Consider the following 19,387-nt stretch of genomic DNA (forward strand, 5'->3'; position numbering starts at 1 on the left):
CATGCTTTTCTCCTCGGTGCCACAGACACACGTTTTACCACTTCTTCTCGGAACGGAAAGTAAATAGGAAAAAACATCTTTTCTGCAAAAAATGGTTTGACAGTAAAATATCGCCCAAATATGCATCAGGTGTGATATTCATTTATAAAATGATAAACTAAATTTATTCTCCTTGTCTTTTCGTTTAGTATTTTGGAACTACCCAACGATATACGACGGAAATAAATGAAACTAACGAAAAATCATACAGGATACGAGAAGTTTATAACTGAGTCAATATCTTTACATGTGAGAAAACATCTAGAGTGCATTCACTCATTTATATCTATCATACATCATCATCGAAGACGAAAAACAAATACGCTCAAACTGGGCCGAAGGAAATTACTCTGTAGACGATGTGATTTGTCGCACTGCAAAATCAGTGCCTCTCTCTCCGATCGCCCTTCCTCTGAAAATATCACAACTCACACACTCCGTGGCATCCAAAAGTGCCACATAATTTGTTTTGCATACATGCTTCCGCCAACCATCTGTATCAATCGAACGAGTAGTAGGAAGACATACCACCCCACCGTCCCCCAAACCACTTCCTTCAAACCACATGGGTATGAAATTTGCTTGCATCCATTTGAAGATACATGCATATCTCTCTAGATGTAGACAAACGAACTTTCGTTTTATCTTGCCCGTGATGCGTTATAGTGGCATCCGTTCCAGCCACGGTCCCAGAAACCGTGATGTCGCATGCTTCCGAGCATCAGGTTCACAGCCAAGGCGGGTATGCTGCAACACACGATGTCTTGAATTTGCACACTGAGTATCACGGGAGCGACTTCCTTCCTATTTATTTGTTTTAGAAATGCGCACACGGAAGTGCTACCGAATGAGCTTTTTTTTTAAACAATGAGTATCGTAAGAATTGAAAATTGTGTTGATTCTATTGTACAAGGTAGGAAACGCAGAGGGAATCAAGGGATTTCTCAAAAAGACACAGATATAAACCACAAACTAAATCAACAAAACACTTAGCGTTTCCTTTGTATGGTCACAACCATGGAGACGCATAGTGGGTAACGAAATCAATGGAGTGTTTTGTCTTGGGGAAATTAAACGCAAAATCTTCAATTCGCTGCCGCCATTCATACGAGGACAAATTAATGTTTGCATTGAAAAAATGAACAAAAATGGCCGATTTTTCATGGGTTCACACGCACTGATGAAACTACCCATGCAGCATCAATCATAGTTACCCGTGAGTCAGCAGAAAAAAAACATTTTGGCACTATTGGACAGCAATAAGAGCATCGAAAGAATACCCGGTTCCTAACGGCCGACGATCCTGAGCGACAAGAAGCTCCAAAGGATGCTGAAGAGGAAGATCGAGGGAAAAATGGCTACATCGCCGCGTGCGCTTGACCGGAAGGTCGTTGCAACCACCAAACAGTGAAAATGTACCTAGCGAACATGGACATGGACATACATGTCAGGAAGCGGAAGTCCCGGCCACTGGTCTCGGAGCTGTAGGCAATCGCACCGGCAGCGGTTGAATAAGATGGTCAAGTCAATTTTCCCGACGAATCACGACGTGGTGGTGGTGATGGACGACGAGACCTGTCCCACCCTAGATGGCAACGACTGGCAGGGCAATTCGTATTTTACTTACCCCACGCAGGAAGTGAGCTCCGAAGTGAAGTTTATTTCACACACCAGGTTCTCCAAGAAGGTGTTACTCACCTCAATCAGCGAGAAGAGGATATCAAAGCCGCTCTTCTTTAGCTCCGGACTGGTCTTGAACGGGGAAATTTATAGTACAAAATGCCTGCCGGAAGTTGCGTCGTTCATCAAGAAATACCATAAGGGTGAAGACGCGGTGCTCTGGCCGGAACTGGCGTCGGCCCACTACTCGAAGCGATCGTTAGAGAAGTAGCGACTGAATATCGATGTGGTACCCAAGTCGGCGAACCCATCCAACGTCCCCCAACTGAGTCCCATCGAGAATTTCTGTGCAAACCTGAAGAGTAAGATATACTCCAACAATTTGTCGCGAAAACTGAGAAGGAATTGATAAATAAAACGAAGAAAGAACTCAAGAACATGCCTCCACGCATGTTTTTGTTTCTCCATGGCGAATGTTCCGGTTTACTGCCAGAAGGCCGCTCGCAAAGGCGTAGAATTTTTTCGCAAGTAAACTAATACAATTACCTTCCATGGGAAGTTTATCACACTCAATTATTAATTTTTTTATCACCATCCGAAAAAAGTCCATTTTTGACGTGGGACTACGTCTAACCGGAATATATGGGGGGTAAAATGAAAACATAAACACTGAACATGCAGGAAAAAATGCAAGATTTCGAATGCTTATAACTCGAACATTTTCTACTGGATCGGAATGATGTTTGCATCAATTGATAGGGAATATTTCTACGCATCTATCGCAATTAATAAAATGTCATTTTTCATTAGATAAATAATTGAATAACTGTAAAATGTTAAGCGTTATCTAAACGCCCTAACTGCCTCGTTTTGATTGGCCCGATTTACGGTTTCCCCAACACAGACTTCAAAACCAAGCAGCGTTGGGGAAATCGGAATTGAAAATACATGAAAGTAGGGGGACTTTTGTTCTCTTCGAAATATGTTCCCTAACACAGACTTCAAAACCAAGCAGCATTGGCGAAATCGACATTGCAAATACATGAAAGTAGGGGCAGCTTTTGTTCCCACCGAAATGCGTTTCCCTACCGCAGACTTCAAGTCCAAGGAGCGTGGGAAAGTTAGCATTGCAAATACATGCAATTCGGGGGCATTTTTGTTCCGACTGAAATGTGTTTCCCTACCACAGACTTCAAATCCATGGAGCGAGGGAAAATTGGCATTGCTAATACATGCAAGTCGAGGGCAATTTGTTCCGACTAAAATATGTTTCCCCAACACAGGCTTCAGAAACAAGGTGTCCAGGGAAATTGGGATTGCAAATTCATGCAGGTCGGGAGTATTTTTGTTCCGACTGAAATCTGATTACCTATAAAGACTTCTAAACCAAGGTGTCTGGGGAAATCGCCATTGCAAATACATGCAAACTGCAATCAATACATACAAATGGTTACTAAGCTAAGATAGTCCCACGTCAACCTTGCAGTTATATCATAGATATAACCCACCCTTTTTTTTAATGCAAACGTTAGGTCAAATCTGATATCAGTGTTGGGTAGATTGACATTTTTAACACGTTGAGTGCCTCGGTTTTTTAGCGATTCTATGGAAATTTTCAAACGTGTTAGGGCCATCGTTTCTTATCGTAGGGGAAGGTATTTTTGTTCGAAAAGGAATGCTTAGAAGCTTATATGCGAAAACTCGGTATGACTGACTGTGACTGACGTGGCAGTCAACGTGTTAATGGCATATAAGCTCAGAGCGTAGGTAATTCGTTATTGACACTAACATTTGCATTAAAAAATGGACAATTTTCGGATGGCAATAAAAAAAACTACGAAAGATAATTTAATAGGACAAATTTCTCATAAAACATAATTTTATTGATCATGTTACAAAAATATTCCAACGCACTGTCGGGCTGCCTTCCGACAGTTGGCTGGAACTTTCGCCATCGCTGTCGAAAACATACTTGTTGTTTTTTCAGTTTTTCTTAACATTATTTATAAATTCCTTCCCCGTTTTCGCCAAGAAATTGTTGGAATAGACTCTCCGCTTCAGGTTTGCTTAAAGGTTTGCTCCGCTTTGCTTAACCCTCCTGTATTCGCGTGCAAAATCATAACACGTATACTCACGCACGGTGTCACAGACCGAAAATTAAACTTCTCTGTAATGTTGCCATTGTGTATTTTTCAGGCTGTATTGGCATTTATTTGAAGAAGAGGGTATGATTGAATGAAAGAACACCAAAAAATATGTTTTTTTTCTTCTTTGTTATGTTTTAATAGTCATCTAATTCCTCAAAATAGAGTAATTTGTGATACTCCAACACAAATAACGAAATTCGAATTTTTCACTGTTATTAATTAAAAGTAAGCAACTGAATATAATTCATGGAAGTACAAAGAGCTATAAAATAACATAAAAACGTATTAATCGATTGTGGTTTCATTGGAGTAAGAATCAGAACATAGCATAACTGCATGCTCGAAACAAACATATTTTTTACATTTCATTCAGTTTTTGTGTGTTTTTCGGGTCTTTTGTCGAAGAGAAGAATGTATAACGACCTTCTAGATAATTACCAGATGATAAAGGTTCTGGAATATAAAGTTTGCATATTTCTAATATTCTTTGTCTCTGTATTCTTAGTAAACTAAGAATTAATGCCTTTTTTAGATGGGGCATAAAAAGGTGAAATAAAAGGATCTAGGAACTTCCTTTTTTTTCTTGTTATCTTGTCGATATTGTCCATTATAAAAAAATATCCCCGAAACTGTAACTGTTAAAAATTAACATAAGCTACCGATTAGTTTATAGTTCACTAGAATATGAAAAAAGGCACATGTCCAAAAAAGTTACTCCTATACTCGCGTCGTTGTGTCAGACCGAAAGTGTTAAAAAAGTGGCACACGTCCCCTTTCTACTAACACATGCGATACGCTAAACGATGACGAACGACGAATAACGAAGCTAGAAAGAACCGCAAAGTCGTAGTGTTGATATTTTCTGAGAAATGAACGAATTATTGTTTTCTCGGTCTGACAGACCAATGCGCGAGTACAGGATTGTTAAAAAAACACCGTGATAGTTGGGTAATTTGGCATCAATTCATAAAATTCGGAAAGGAATGACATGATTTAATGAATAGGGGCTTGTTTACCAGATAAAAACCCTGTCAAGAACTTATGAGAAGTGAACTTGAGCTTGAGCTTGAGCTTGGGTAGACTGTAAAATTCGTAGTTGCTCTCCGTGATTGACCTGAACAAGAACTTATGAGAAGTGATCGTACGAATAGTAGATGCAGGTTACAAGCAGTATGAGTGATTTGGAGAGCTGATTCGAGCAGCTGTATCCACTGCGTAGAACGAAATACACACAACTTGATCGAAACCACCCGGAATGAGTTATTTGAACTGATTGAGAACTAAGATTGACCTACGAATTAGAAACCTATTATAATTCTTGTGAAATTAATTTAATTTTGTAAAGGACTCAGATTTTTTCCATCGGGTTCTATAGTTATAAAACACTGGAATTTTAGTTTTTTGAATATTTCGCGCCTGGACACTATAATAATGTTCAAATGGCCAGTCTTATAAATGAAGATAGTTTTTATGTCCTACACTATATACTTCCATTCAACCGACTTCTTACATATCTCTGGAAACTCAGAGAAAATGAGTGGTTCTATAGTCGTCTTGGAAAAGTTTTGTAGTCCAGCTTTACATAAATCTCACCATCCATTATAATACAGATTTCATTTTTGCAAAATACATTTGTATGTTTTCAGACCAATTTTTTTTGCAGGGTGTCGACATAAAATCCGAAAATAAATTCCCTGATATTCCCAGATTTTCCAGTAATTTTTCAGAAAAAGTCCAGGTGTAGACTAGTAAATTAATTCTCTAAATGTATTTTAGCTGAAGCTCCTAAAACATTTAGTTAGCTTAAACAAGCTTAAGAACGTATGTCGATATTTTCCAATAAATTAATTGTTTGTAATTTTTAATTGAGTTCAACGACGGCTGATACATGTAGTAAAGGATTTTAGAAAATGGATATACTAATGCAGTTCAAAGCTATTTTGAAGGAGTCTCAAATACTAGTACAGAATGAGACATTTTCATTTTGACTTGGATCAATTTCATGAAACTGTTACGATTTTAACGAAATGCTTTATCTCTCAATCTTTCGGTCCCCTTCTGTACGTTTTGCAAAATGTTCCCCGTTTACCTCCAGAGATTCCACTTTTTTTCCCGTGGGCGTTTTATTAACTTTGATTCATATGACGATGAAAAGAGCTCAACATCTTCATTGATGCTATCCTTCCAAAGTGAAGTATAGCAAAGTCCTCTCAACGTTGAGGTTTCTAAAGAAAGATAGAAGACCATTTTGGGTAAAAACTTCTGTAAACCTTTCTTTTCAAAAATAGTCCAGTCGTTCATTTTTCGGATCATAGTGAGCAAACTTGTTTATGTTGCTAGCAATATTCCTTCAATGATAAATCTGCTGGAGCTCCACTGATACGACTAAAACCCATCAAATATCAAAAAGCCATTAGTCATCGTTTTCCCACCATTTTTTATCGGAATCAATGATGGAAAGATTAAGAATACATCAACGCAATGCTTCGCATCACAGACGAAATTTGAAGATTCTTAAAATTCGTCGTAAAATTTTGGCGAGTTTTGACGTAGGACTACGTCTAACCAGAAGATATAGGGGGTGAAATGGAAATCTAGGCACTGAACAAGTAGGAAAAAATGCAAGATTTGGAACGCTTATAATTCGAGCATTTCTCAATAGATCGCAAAGGTTTTTGCATCAATTGATAGGAAATATATCTACGTATCTATCATAACGAATAACATTTCATTTTTCTTGAGATAAATAATTGAATAATTGTGAAATATCAAGCATTGTCCAATTGCACTATGTGCCCATTTTTGATTGGTCCATTTTGTGCTCCTCAAATCGTACCGTCCAAAACGGGCAACCAGAGCAGCAGCGAAATAGAATGAAGTACGATTGGAAAGGAAAAAGAAAAAAAAATAACGAAACATTGGTCGCAGTCTCACACATGCGTAATTCTCGAGCCAGCCAGTCAGCTTAAAAATCCCCGCTCGGCTGCCGTAACGATCATTCTTTGTGTGGACACCGACTGGACAACATCGTTGCTGGACGAGCTGGATGGCGAGGGATCGAGTGCCTTTCTCAAGGCAAGAGGTCGGAGGTGGTAGCGCTGGAGTAGAGTAGAGTAGAGTTTTCAAAGGGCCTTTCTCAAGGCTAGAGACGAATGAACTGCAAATGTTTAAAGTCTCTATAATACAAGACCATCCTTCCTTCTTTCCGTAACGATCATTCTCATCCAAACCGTACACCACATCGGTTCGCATCACAACACATCAACAAACCAACCCAAGCAGCCATGTCTGGACATGGTAAAGGAGGAAAAGTGAAGGGAAAGGCAAAATCCCGCTCGAACCGTGTTGATCTGGAGTTCCCCGCAAGGGTAGCTAGGCCGAGCACGTTAGTACCAGTGCACCAGTCCACCTAGCCGGCGTTATATAGTTTCGGCCGCCGAAGTGATCGAGTTGGCTGGTAAAGCTGCTCGCGACGATAAGAAAACCCGCATTCAGAACAGAACACATCAAGACAATAACAGGCAGTTGCAGCGAGTGGCGAGTGGCAAACGCAATCGCAAAACGGCATCAGGTAGCAGAAGAAAAAAGTTTGTTCTTTATACAAACTGCTTTGGTGGCAAATCCAGAACAAGGCGGCATCGAGGGCGTTCGAAATGGTTTTTGACGTAGGATTACGTCTTTCGGGAACATATTGGGGTACAAATTGAAAATCGAAAATCGAGCACATCGTGAAAATTGTCCAATTTCAACCGCTTATTGCTCAGTCATTTCATGATGGATTGATGAAATTTTTGCGTCAATCGATTTCGGCACTTCATAACAAATTTTATATTGAAAAAAATAATATATGTCATGGAACTAACTATCGAACAATTGAAAAATCTCAACCCCTATCCCAACGGAAATAACCACTTCTGATTGGTTGAAATTGACGACACATGCGGCGGGTCCCTAACAGAGACATCGAAACTAAGCTGCCTGGGGGAAATCGGCATTGCAAATACATGAAAGTAGGGAGAGCTTTTGTTCCTACCGAAATGTATTCCCTAACAGAGACATCAAAACCAAGCCGTCTGGAGGAAAACGGCATGACAACTATATGCAAGTCGGGGGCATTTTTATATTGCAATTAAGGTGAGTGATACGATTAATTCTAGCAAATAAAATTTAATCTTAGAACTTTAATGTTGGTTGCTTCGTGAAATTTTATATCCATGACCGATCGTGTATTGTGAAAAATTTAGCAGAACTGTAAGTGTAAACTTGTATATGGAAGCAGTTTTGTTAAAAAGGACTTGATATATGAAACGACTTATTTCAATTTTTATAAATAAAAACCAAGGTGTGTTCCCGCTCGAGAACAGGTCGTTTGGTTTAAGCTGTCTGTTTTGTTGTGTTCATTTTCACCCAAGGAAAGTTTATACGGCGTGAAAGATTGGAAAAGTGAAGAAATATTAAAAAAAAGTGATTCCCCATATGCTCTACATATAGTATTAGGTGTTGTTAGTCCAATTAAAATTCGCATTGGGTTGAATAAACACTTAGTAGGTAAAAATTCTAAAATAAAATTTCCTTTTCCATTTCAAATATGTAACATGTTTTCACTGAGGAGAAAAATTGATAATTGTGTTCGGTATTGGTAATTATCTTATATTACATTGGTGAGTTTTTTTTTCTTTATTGCATTCATACATACCAAAGGAGACATCTCGTCTAGGACAGACCTGCATGTTTTCATCTATGTAACTTACAACTGACGAGGCACGCTAGTCATTTCCTACTGGCAAAAATCTCGATCAAATGGTGACTGACAGAGTACAACGCAACAATTTGCTTGTTACTGAGCTTTGTCAATACGTTTTGACCGATCAAGTAGGCGGTAAAATTGTCCATAACGAATTGATGATTGTCGCAGATTGCATTTTATTTTCATCGAGCAAAGCTTCGATTTTCATTCCGGTTGTTGTTTCTTGTATTTACTGAAGTAAATACTATGTCTAACACGCGATAACGTGTGAGAGATTGCAAACCTTTTAGGCAACGGAATATATAATTGACCAAAGCTTGAACAATCTCTACATGCTGAAATAATGAAGAAATTTCTCTTTTCGTTGAAATTTCTGCCCGATATCGAAATTCACGTATTTGAAACTCCGTTTGGACTCATTTATATCCTTTGTTCTTCTCGATGTTTTGGCATTTTATATAATAATGTTATTCAGGTAGCAAAGTGAACAAATGCATCCTGGTAAAAGTGTAAACTTCCATTACATCAGGTGACATGGTATTTCTTGTCTTGACGATCATAGTGCGCTGACTTGTAACATGCTTTGATGGTCAAAACACTGACAAACTATTTAACATCAAAGAGTAAGGAATTTGTTTTGTAGCACGTCGTTTGGTGGTAATGTTGCAATGTCGCCATAGTAGTCCGAAAATACGCAGTGACTGTGACAAATTGCAGCACTGTTCTAGGATCACAGAGTGCGGTTTTCGTCATATCTCGTTTCAATTCGGTTATCTTCTATCTAATACGCTCCATCCAACGTCTGTTTACCATCCTTCTGTCATCATCACTCGGTAAACACTGGTGGAGTGGACAACCAAACAAAACGGCCCTTTTCAGGGCCACCAAATCGTTATCAAAGAGTTTAACGATGTAATTCTTCAAACATATCCAAAATCAACAGATAGCCTAACGGAATCCTACGTCAACTATGCGGTCGTGTCTCGGACACAACCCTCCTGTGACTTTTTTTAATCCTTTAATGAACCGTGTAAAATTTTTCATTCCGAAGCTGCCCAAATTCAAGAGCTTTTTTTTCTTCATTTTTTTAAAATCAGTTGCAGCTCGCGTAATATGGCCAATTCACGTTTATACCGTCCATCGACACAAAAAGATGTTTGTTCAAATATATAATTCCCATGCCTTCTTCAAAAGCTGCAAGTTCATTCCTTATACTTGAGAATGTCCCAAGAATATTGACGTCATGTAACGATTCACCAAACTCAACCTCTTCTTCATCCCAAAATCTGACATTCAGATCCATCTGCAGTCTCTTTGTAGTCTTGTTCAAAGACTCTTGTTCGAAGTTCTCATTCAAATCATCATAAGGCTCATTTTATCACGCCCTTGTTAGACCTTCTCAGTTTCCTGGTTGTCAAGAAACATTTTTCTCAATAGAACCATGTATTTTCCAGCAGTGTGGAGTGATTTGTGCTACATAACTGTTTCCAGGCACCACAGGAGCTCAACTTTCGTAGTATGATTTTCAAACATTAATTTGCAGTACGAGCTATTATGGCGATCCTCATTCAGTACCCCATCTGGGTACTATCCTTTTGCGGCTTACGGTGAATCCTCGAATTTTGAAAATAAACTTCAAAAAATCAACGTTTTTGCGCGAAAACGATGAAATTAATTTAAACAAACGAATGCAGGAAATCAGACTACGGAGAGCAACTCTTGGATGAATGCTAGCGTTTTTTTCTGTGTATTCATACGATCTGGTACGGCCAATACCAGTTTAGCGGACTTTTTTATAAACCACAGTAGTTTTAAATTCCATCTCACGTCTTCCAACTATCTCGCAGTGATCTGCAATGCTAAAATATGGGAACAAGAGCCCGATTATTCCATTCTTGCGAAATCCCACTGGATCCTGGATCCACTAAACATATTAAGGACCGCAAATAAATCGGTAAGACATACGCCTGGGACCAAACGTTTTGAGGCAAACTTGTACGCTTTATTTGTTCGGATTCCACGAATGCGATTGTTTCCTTCGGTGTGGATGAGACGAAGGCAAGCCATCGGTAGGTCTTGTTAGATTCTTGGCAGACCGAGGATTTATCCATCAAGTCTAGAAAACCAGGTTATTTCGTGATCCATCCGTAACATACGGAACGCGAAACACGAGAAAACTCGTGAGCAGTCCCTAATATGTTATGATAATCTCCAATTCGAAATGCAAAATTTTGGCTGCATATCGAATTTGAACACAGTATACCAAAGTTAAACAAGAGATCCCGCAACTGCACGATTCAAAAGAAAACAAAGTGGTTCAATTCTGTGAAGATGGAAAGCGTAAGGGAGGGCGGCAGATTCCACTGAATATATCCTGCAAAAGGTGCTACACAACAGTGGGGACGACTGGCAGAGAGATCATTTTCGCAAATCAGTCCGTCATACTTTGTGGTACATGTTTTCTGCAAAATTCTATCAGTTCGTAACAAGTAGCACTTAGCGTTTGTATGGAACGAAACTACCGACTGTCATTGAGTTTTGTAACTATCATCAAGATTCAAGTTTCGTTCACTGGCCACTGCATCCAATGTCACATACATACATAACGCCCGAACTTGTTGGCCATTAATTTCCCAAACGCCAACCCACACACTGAGCTGGAGACGAGAACATTTGAATATATTCCCAGCTATAATTATTGCAACCTTCTCGAACCTACCATCGCCAGCATCCACGCAAGCAGGCAGCAATAGGCCGGGATTCGCTCGCGATAGTTCTGAGCTATACACAGTATTACGAGAGCTTGGAAAGCTTTGTGTCACCATCGGTTTGTTTTACAAAATTACCCTTTGAAGGGCTGGTCCTTTGAGTATGCCCCTGAAAAGCCCAATTTCATAAAAGGGATGAGCACGAACACTTACAAAACAATCGATGTTGAATGTAAGGATCTTCTCTCCCACCGAACAAAACAATAATTAGCAGAAGAGTATGAAACACCCTCAACATAGTGCATAAAGTAAACTTCAACCAAAGGATACATTTATCCACTAGTGAAATACTAGCCCGGCTTGATTTATTTCAATATCCACTTTACGTCAGGTTTTTTTTGCTCCTTCCAATCTTTCCTTTTTTCCACAATTTATACTAATTTGGACCTAAGTGCTCTTATACCCCTTATTTACACGCTGCACTAACGGGTTCTCGGTTGGCGGCGAATAGAAAATATTTCCTCAAAAATAAATAAATCACAATGTAACGGAAAACATCTTGCGCTCGCTATCTTCACGCTGGCTGCAAACGATCTGGGTTGTATCGTTGAACCCAACGTTGTAGCAAATTAAGGGCCCTATTATAGAAATCGAGGCGATAAGAATTTTGTTCGTTAGCTCTATTTAACTATTATAGAAATCGAGCAATTCGATAGCACCGAGCGAGTGATAACTATCGATGCAAGTGTCAGAACTTTTCGAGTTGTTTGGTTCACTTGTTGCATATCTTCAGAGAATTATTTTGTTTTGGCTTGCATCCTTTTGGGAAACATTTTAGAAACGCTTCAATATATGCAATTTGCAACACATGTTCGTTTGTTTTGATCAGCATTTGTTCTACGGTGCTGCCAGAATAGTCTATACAAGGTAAGTGTTCAATCCAGCTTTATTTATATAAATCATGTTATAACCAAGGATGCAAAATTTCGAAAGAACATGTTGAAATCGAAAAGCAATTTTTATCAGTGCAAAATATCTCCACCGGCATTCTTCACTTCTTTCTATCGCGGTGCCGCTGTGCCTATGACCGCTGGCTCACCATCTCGTTTGTTTTGATATAGTTTTCGTTCCATCAACAGAAATATCAGTTCATTCTCGATGTCAGTGAATGCCCAAGCCGAAAATATCACCTTTCATTGCGTCCTGGTGAAATTTTCGTTGGTCATACACCCATAAACTCAGCACTCAAATGTGCCGTTGCCCATCGATGTGTGTGCAATAAGCGGCACAAAAATGGGACCGGGGCTAGAAACATACCAGGAAAACATACACACGAACACGCGTTTAAACGTCTGACGCGGTGTCAGTGAGATGATATTTCCTTGTATGGAATTTTGTTCCCTTCCACTGTCAGCTGATCGAAGATGCGTATGAAAATTTCGGGCGTAAATTCTCAGTGAGACAGTGGAACGAATGAGTGTGGGGAATAATGCAAAAACCAAATGTTCCACGTGACGGAGTGTCGGTTGCATGGAATTAAAGGCTGATTTAGACGATGCCAGTCAGTGCTCTAGTTGAAGTCTCCAGTGAACAGAGAACAGACACTCTGTTCAAGTTACTTGTACCAGTATCAAACAAGTAATTGGCCTCTAACTTAAACAGAGTGTCTGTTCTCTATTCACTGGATACTTCAACTAGAGCGCTGACTGGCATCGTCTAAATCAGCCTTAAGATTGGTTCATTTGTCATGAACTGCAGGGGAATTGGTGGTTGATTTTGATGTTGTCTCAATATCTTGCGCTGTCAGTAAAGTGAGTGTGAGATTTTGCAACTCTGGTTATAACTTACAATGCAGAATTTACTTCCAGCGCATATTTCAGTGGCTGAAAATCAGTGGTGGAAGAAAAAAAAAACAAATCACCACCAGTTTGAACGGCTCCATGAAACAATGGAAGCGAATGTAGACATTGCTCGAAGTTTTTGTGGAGGCAGTTCTAATATAATCCCGGTGTAGGAAAAGTTGGAGGAATTCAGAGAGGAGCTTAATGCACTGAGACCACCAATGCATCTAGGTTCAGAATGGCAGAAAGTAAGTATTTCTTTTACGATACACATAACTTTCATAAGTAAATTTTATCATACTCTTTGAATTTCTTTCAACCGAATTTCCTACCTAAAAATTGCTTACTTTTTTGCTTTTTACTCAGCACGTTATTTTTGGCAGCAATTTTCTTTTTTATTGCTATACTATGCCAAACTATACCATTTTGACTACAATAGATCAAACTAATGATCGGAGTGGTATAATGCTCTATACCATATGCTAAAGCTATCCTGCAAAACAATAATGATTTTATTTAAATTACAGGTTTGGACTCACATGAGGGGAAAGGTAAAGAAAACACTAGCACACAACAAGCGAGAATTTAGATCAACAGGTGGTGGCCCCAATAGAATAAAGCTATCGACGCCGCTACAACAAGAAATCAACGCTAAATGAGAATTACATGTTGCATTACATGAACAACAAAAATTGTTTCACTAAAAAAACTGAAATTCGTGCATGACTTTTTACGGAATTCCATAGATTTTCTAATCATTATATTTTTTGTACAGCAAATTGTTCCACGCTGTCGTTTTTATTACATATGCATGCGTGCCTTACGCCTATTAAGCTTCATTCTTTGAGGGAATATCAATTTACTCCAAAACATAACCATATTAACACTTTTGGAAATACATTTTCATAGCAGGTGCCTCAAAAAAAGATTTGGCATCCTTTTTATAGTGCTTCATGAAACATTTCAAACTTGTTTCAAAATATTTCATCACAACCGCTGGCATTCGAGCTTGCTAACGAATCGAGCAGTTTTCCTCGATTTCTATATTTCCAGATTTTACTCGGTGTGATAGTGATAGTGATTGTATCGAATCCTCGATTCGATTTCTATAATAGGGCCCTAAAGCTCTTTCAGCTTCGTTGGAAGCTGAAAAAAAATGCAATTTGAGTTGGGGACCCACAAAACTGTTAACCAACCAACGTATGGAACCTACCAGCAGCTATTTTGGTGAAATGATGGGAGTGAAGCCCAAATTGGATAGTTGGGCCCTATAATAGAAATCGAGGCGATAAGAATTTTGCTCGTTAGACCTATTTTACTATTATAGAAATCGAGCAATTCGATAGCACCGAGCGAGTGATAACTATCGATGCAAGTGTCAGAACTTTTCGAGTTGTTTGGTTCACTTGTTGCATATCTTCAGAGAATTATTTTGTTTTGGCTTGCATCCTTTTGGGAAACATTTTAGAAACGCTTCAATATATGCAATTTGCAACACATGTTCGTTTGTTTTGATCAGCATTTGTTCTACGGTGCTGCCAGAATAGTCTATACAAGGTAATTGTTCAATCCAACATCATTCATATTAATTAAGTTATAATTTACAATGCAGAACTTACTTCCAGCACATATTTCAGTGGCTGAAAACGAGTGGACAGACAAATCACCACCTGTTTGAACGACTCGTTGAACCAATGGAAGCGAATGTAAACATTTCTCGAGGTATTTGTGGAGGAAGTTCAAATAAAATCCAGGTTAAGGTAACGTTGGAGGAATTTAGTGAGGAGCTTAATGCGCTGAAACCATCAATGCGTCTTGGTTCAGAATGCCAGAAAGTAAGTGTTTCTTGTACGATACATACAACTTCATAAGTAAATTTTATCATATTATTTGAATTACTATCAAACGAATTTCCTACCTAAAAACAGGAAGTGGGTTATATCTATGGTATAACCGCAAGGGTGACGTAGGACTATCGTTGATTTAGAGATCATTTGTTTGAAGTTGAATCTAAATCCATCCTGAATGAATGAATAAATAAATATTTGGGTGACTTAAAAAACGAGAGTGTTACGTTGGAGACTCAAGGTTTTATGCATCCAATATTGGATACAAAAAACCTTGTTCTGAAGAATAATCTTCAGAAGCTTTCCTGCTAACTGCACTTCATTGACAAATCACAAAACCAAATGTATGTGGTCGCAGTATTATATGGATAGAAAACATTGAAATAAACTCGCTTGAATGTAATTTTCAATTCCAAGGGGAACTGGCAGTTTATTTTTCAACAACGATCATTTCTTTCCAGGTTTCCTCTCGATAACCAGCAAATGAAAAGAGTTGCGCGCGTGTATGTGTGTGGGTGTGGCGGCTGCTTCTATGTCTTCCCGAGGAACCGTATTTCGATACTGATACTCTCTTGGTCACGAGAGTATCAGCATCGGCTTTTCTGCGCTCCCTCCCACCCTTTAACTCCCACAGTTAGAACAAACTGATTGCATTTCAGGTCAGGTCAGGCCAGGTAATGAATCCCTCGATCCCTCGCCGTTCAGCTCGTTCAGTAACGATGTTGAATATCATTTCAGTATGCTTTTCGTGCGTGATTGAATCGAGAGAAGGTGTGGTTAACGATGGCAATTTGGAAGGCAAATTAAAGGAGAATGAACTCTCTGAGTAAGAAAATTTCGGCGACTGAGCAATAATCGATTGAAAATTATATAATTTTCGCGATACGAAACATTTTCCGTTTTTCATGTTATGCATCCAATATTGGATACGAAAATATCCTACTGATGGGAAAGAATAATCTTCAGAAGCTTTCCAGCTAATTACACTTGATTGAAAAATTACGAAATCAAATGTATTTGGTCGCTGTGTTCGCCATATAATTTGAAAACATTAAAATAAACTCTTTCGCATGGATGTATTCTTCAATTCCCAGGGAACTGGCAGATTATTTTTCAGCAACGATTAGATCTTTCCGGAATTTTCTCGATGCTGTATGGCATCCAAACGAAAATTCTCGTTTTAGTTTGGCCTGTAAAAAACTTTTCTAAACTCTAATCCATCAAATTTGGAGCCCTGAAAAGGGCCGTTGATTATATGCTAAGCTAATATAGCACCCTTTCCTTAGATTCGATGGGCCAGCTGAATGTCCTTGGGCATGATGTGACGCGTTTTGCGTGGATAGCACACAAATTTGTATCTTCGAATAAGCCTCCTGCAGCGTCATAACCGCGGAACTTTGGAAGCGCAAGTCTGTTTTGAAGTCCTGAGCAATTCCACGATCCAAAAGCTGCAAAGGTAGCTTGCGGATCAGCAATTCGGTCGACTTCCGATAGCGATGAATTTCACGCAAAGTTCCCGGTCGATAGCGATGTGGCTTCTTCACCTATCCTGCGGCTGGTGCGCTTATCCGAGCTGCTTTCGTGTGCCTTACCACTGAAAGACTAACTATCTATCTGCTTGGTCCCAAACAAACGAGTCGTCACGGTGCGAGAGTAGAGTAAGAAATGAACGAAAGCAAAGGAAGCGTCATTTTATAAACCATAAAAGTATAGAATCTAAACCCCACCCTTATTATATTCGTTGCTTACCCTGAGAGAGAAACGAATAACATCGAAGTAAGTATACAGTAATGTATTTGAATCCGGACACTTTGCGTTACATTTAATACCATACCGCAGCCACAACATTTTCTGCATGTTGAATTAATGCGATTGATTAGTAACTATCAAGAAACTATCAGTAACTATATTAGCAACTATTAATCGCATAAATTCAACATGAAAAAAATGTTATGGCTGTGGTATGATATTGAATGTAATGCAAAGTGTCCGGATTCAAAAGCATTACTGTAAAAAAGAGTTAACTCGACTGAATTTTTTTCGGTTCGGCCTGCAAAAACGAAATTAAGAGCCCCCGCCGACTGCAGACTGACTTGTCGACCGATAGATCGGTCGGCTTCTTAATCAGTACGGAGAAAAAAAGTCTGTAGTGTACAGCATAATGCATAGACGTAAGTATGACCTTCCCCATCTCACATTCCAATAAGATTAATGGGTTTCCAAGTGGGCGCGCTACATACGGATACGAATGATTTCAATAACCTGTTTTCGAAGCTATCATTAAGCTATTGAAACAATTTGTCGACTCAATAAATAGCAATCATATAACTCTTGGACATTTTATCTTTTGTATGAAATGATTATCATACTGTTCCGTTGATCCGAAGCAGAATGAATCACACTTAAAGAAGGAATGGATTTTTTCTTGGAATTTAGTCAGCAGAAATAATGCCCTTTCCCAACAATTAAAAACGACAAACGGTAAACAGTTTCATCAAAGTAATTTCTTCGATATGGGGATATATTCACTACATCATGTCATGTATTTCATATTCTTCATTAAGAAATCCATATCCATGGCACCTATCGGTAACGAATTATTATCGAGACCACGATTTTCGCTAAATGCTCCTTTCAGTTCGGCCTGTAAAAAACTTTTCTGAACTCTAATCCATCAAATTTGGAGCCCTGAAAAGGGCTGTTGATTATATGCTAAGCTAATATAGCACGCTCTCCTCGGATACGATGGGCCAGCTGGATGTCCTTGGGCATGATGTGACGCGTTTTGCATGGATAGCACACAAATTGGTATCTTCGAATAAGCCTCCTGCAGCGTCATAACCGCGGAACTTTGGAAGCGCAAGTCGGTTTTGAAGTCCTAAGCAATTCCACGAACCAAATGCTGCAAAGGTAGTTTGCGGATCAGCAATTCGGTCGACTTCTGATAGCGACGAATTTCATGCGAAGTTCCCGGTCGATAGCGATGTGGCTTCTTCATGCTTCCTGCGGCTGATTCGCTTATCCGAGCTGTTTTCGTGGTGCCTTACCACCGAAAGACTAACGAGCTGTCTGCTTAGTCCCGATGAAACGAGTCCTCACGGTGCGAGAGTAGAGTAAGAAATGAACGAAAGCAAGGGAAGTGTCGTTTTATAAAACATAAAAGAATCGAATGTAAACCCCACCCTCTTTATTGTATAAGCTTACTGTATACTCACGAATATAATAAGGGTGGGATTTAGATTCTATACTTTTATGGTTTATAAAATGACGCTTCCTTTGCTTTAGTTCATTTCACGGTGCTTCTGACATTCAACCGAGACGGTCATGTTTGTAGCGCCCCTTTGAAAAGAGTAGCGAAAATAGAAGTTTACTCCTCATACAACTGGTTCTATGCTAAAGGAAATTCCTTGAGGCTCTAATCAGTCCTAAATAAAGTTTTTTCCCACAGGTGTACAAGACGAGGACAAGGAGGAGGCCACCGAATAGCCTAGACGGTTGGTGGCTTTCGATACCGGCAGTTTTCACTGCCCCTAGCGTCGGTCCCTGTTTTTGGCGCGTTTTTGCAGCTCACTTATATATACCCCACATTATTATTACTGGTTACTTATCTCTGGTGGTGGTTTTTATTTTCAGCTGGTGTTTGATCCTGGATTGCAGAGTGGTGGTGTACCCATACTACCGTTTCTCCGGTGCGGGGGCGCACCCCCCCCCAGCAGCAGTACATAGTGTTAGTGATATTTTAACAGTTTTTCTTTAAACCTCATAGACATTATAGTAGTGTTTCATTGTATTAAAAGTAGTGTTTCTAGTGAAATTTAAAAAACTTTTTTGAAACAAGCTCCGAAACTGTTGAGCCTTTTCTTTTTTTTTTTTTTATTCTGCATTAGTGCCATTTTTAGTGTGTATCTCTACATCAACCCCCCTGGCTGTACCTCCCGGGTATAGCCAGCCTCTACCATGGCTTCCAGCAGTGCCGGTAAGTCAACAAACCTTTATAATGGCGTGCCCACCACACGCACCTCTCCTCTCTGGGCCGACCCCTTATGTGGGGAGCTCCAAATTTTATTGCTCAAAGCAACTGGCAAGAATACTCTACCATCAAACCCTTTCGTTGTTTCCAAAACCATCCAAGCTGTTACGGATCGCTGTTACGGACGCGAGACCACAGCGCGATGAGAACAATAATTTGCAATACGTGATCCATATTCGTAACAAGGAATATGTAGATGCGCTCCTGGGTATTAAGTCATTAATTGACAAAACCCCTGTGGAGATAACTTATCACCCTACCTTGAACCAGCGCAAATGCGTGGTATCCTGTAGGGATGTGATTGATATGGCAGAAGCTGTACTTTTAAAAGAGCTTGCTGACCAAAGAGTTATTGCGATCAAAAGAATTTCCCGTATGGACCCAACTAAGAAGGAATTAATTCCAACT

The 19,387-nt window shown here is 39.4% G+C and overlaps 1 protein-coding gene across 2 annotated transcripts in view; it reads left to right on the plus strand.

Moving 5' to 3' along the window:
• LOC129779844 (60S ribosomal protein L30) overlaps window positions 1–19,387 on the plus strand; it is a 269,784-nt gene that overhangs the window by 180,860 nt on the left and 69,537 nt on the right. The gene's annotated exons all lie outside the window — the stretch shown is intronic.

Source organism: Toxorhynchites rutilus, chromosome 3 (genome assembly GCF_029784135.1).
Source record: "Toxorhynchites rutilus septentrionalis strain SRP chromosome 3, ASM2978413v1, whole genome shotgun sequence".
Lineage (NCBI taxonomy): Eukaryota > Metazoa > Arthropoda > Insecta > Diptera > Culicidae > Toxorhynchites > Toxorhynchites rutilus.